General features: G+C 48.0%; 1 protein-coding gene across 4 annotated transcripts in view; it reads right to left on the reverse strand.

Annotated features, from left to right (window-relative positions):
- LITAF (lipopolysaccharide-induced TNF factor) overlaps nt 1–2,133 on the reverse strand; it is a 38,371-nt gene that overhangs the window by 10,534 nt on the left and 25,704 nt on the right. The gene's annotated exons all lie outside the window — the stretch shown is intronic.

A 2,133-nucleotide genomic window follows, 5' to 3' on the forward strand; every position in this document is an offset into this window, starting at 1 on the left:
CCAATACTCTTGCCTGGAGAATCCCATGGACGGAGGAGCCTGGTAGGCTCAATCCATGGGGTCGCTAAGAGTGGGGCACGACTGAGCGACTTCACTTTCACTTTTCACTTTCATGCATTGGAGAAGGAAATGGCAACCCACTCCAGTGTTCTTGCCTGGAGAATCCCAGGGACGGAGGAGCCCAGTGGGCTGCCGTCTCTGGGGCCGCACAGAGTCGGACACGACTGAAGTGACTTAGCAGCATAGCAGCAGCAGAGTTGTACAATTATGTGCCCTTTTTTTGTATATATGCTAGAGGTTTTTATTTTACTTCTTATCATGCATTCATTAAGTTATTCTGGGGAGTATTTGTAGCTTTTAATATATCTGATTACAATTGATAGCCTAAGTAATAGGAAAAATATTCTTTAATATGGTATGTTGTTGCTGTTGTTTTAGTCACTAAGTCGTGTCCATCTCTTTTGCAACCCCATGGACAGCCCACCAGGCTCCCCCGTCCCTGGGATTCTCCAGGCAAGAACACTGGAGTGGGTTGCCATTTCCTTCTCCAATATGTTATAGTTTTTTTTTTAAAGTAAACACACAGGCACACACACACCAAGCAGTTCACATTTTGACAAACGAGAATCAGAGCACATATTTCCTTTTGTGAGGGCCAAGAAAAGTCTTTTTTTTTCCCCGCAGAGCTGATGCCTGCCTAGAATTACATGGCCTGGACCCGGGGCGTGTTCCTGTCTGCGGTCCCATGCTCGGCCGCCCCCGGGGCCGCTGGAGAAGGACACAGTGCTGTCCTTTGTCTGGTTCTGCTTTCCAGCGGGGCAGGGCTAAGGCTGAGTTAGAAGATGCATTCAAACCTGTCTCAGGAGAAACGAGGCCCTGAGTTCTGAGGGCGGTGAGCCACGGGCCGGGGGCTTGGCTGGCCTGGTGCTGCTTCCCACGCACCCTGTCTCTTCTTCTAGAACCCGTGGGAAGCAGAGGCAACCATTCATTCTGCCGCGGGGAAAGGGGGAGACTCCTTCAAGGACACTCTGCTTTTCAGCCCAGCCCGAAAGAAGAGATTTCTCTGGGGGAAGAGATGAAAGGGCTTTCAAAGTGGAAAGAGAGGCATGGGAAAATGAACGTGCAGAAAAATCAATCAGTAAAGCCAGACAGGTGGGGGCTGGATTCTAGAAAATTTTGAAAGTCCCACGGAGATGTTTGGACTTTATTCTATAAGCCTGGACTGTCTAAGGGAACTTTCTGGAATGGGGGAAATGGTCTCTATCTGGGCTGTCCATTACAGCCGCCAGCAACCACACAAGGCTGGCTGAACACTTGAAATGTGACCGAGGAACAGAATGGCTAAAATTATATTTAAGTGATTTAAATTTAAAATAGAATATGGGGGTGGGGTGGGTGGCAGGGGTGTTCCCTGGAGGCTTGGTGGTAAAGAATCAGCCTGCCAACGCAGGAGAAACAGGTTCGATCCCTGATCTGGGAGGATCCCACATGCCTCGGAGCAAGTAGGCCCATGGGCCTCAACTGTTGAGCCTGTGCTCTAGAGTCTGGGAGCTGCAGTTACTGAAGCCCTCGTGCCTACAGCCTGTGCTCCACAAGAGAAGCCCGTGCACGCCATGAAGAGTAGCCCTTGCTCGCCACAGCTAGAGAAAGCCTGCACACAGCAACAAAGAGCCAGAACATCCAAAAAACAAACAAACCTTAAAAAAAGAAAATCGAAATAGGATACAGGGAACTCCCTGGCAGTCCAGTAGTTAGGACTCTCTGCACTTTCACTGCTGACGGCCCAGCTTCAATTCCTAGTTGGGGAACTAAGATTCCCAGAAGCTGTGCAGCGAAGTCAGAACAACAACAACAACAAAAGGATACATGATTCATTCATCAGAACACTTTTATGTAAGTCTGGGATGCCTTGGGTATGTGAATCTACTTTTTCAACAGCAAACTGAAGGAACTCTGAATCAAGATCAAACGTTTCTCATAAAATTTTAGCATCCGATTTGGGATGTGATGTAAATGTAAAATACACCCTGGATGTGAAAACATTTAAAAAATGTTAATGGCTGAGCACCGAAGAATTGATGCTTTTGAACTGTGGTGTTGGAGAAGACTCTTGAGAGTCCCTTGGACTGCAAG

The sequence above is a fragment of the Bison bison genome, unplaced genomic scaffold (genome assembly GCF_000754665.1).
Source record: "Bison bison bison isolate TAMUID 2011002044 unplaced genomic scaffold, Bison_UMD1.0 scf7180017864293, whole genome shotgun sequence".
In the NCBI taxonomy this organism is placed as follows: Eukaryota; Metazoa; Chordata; class Mammalia; order Artiodactyla; family Bovidae; genus Bison; species Bison bison.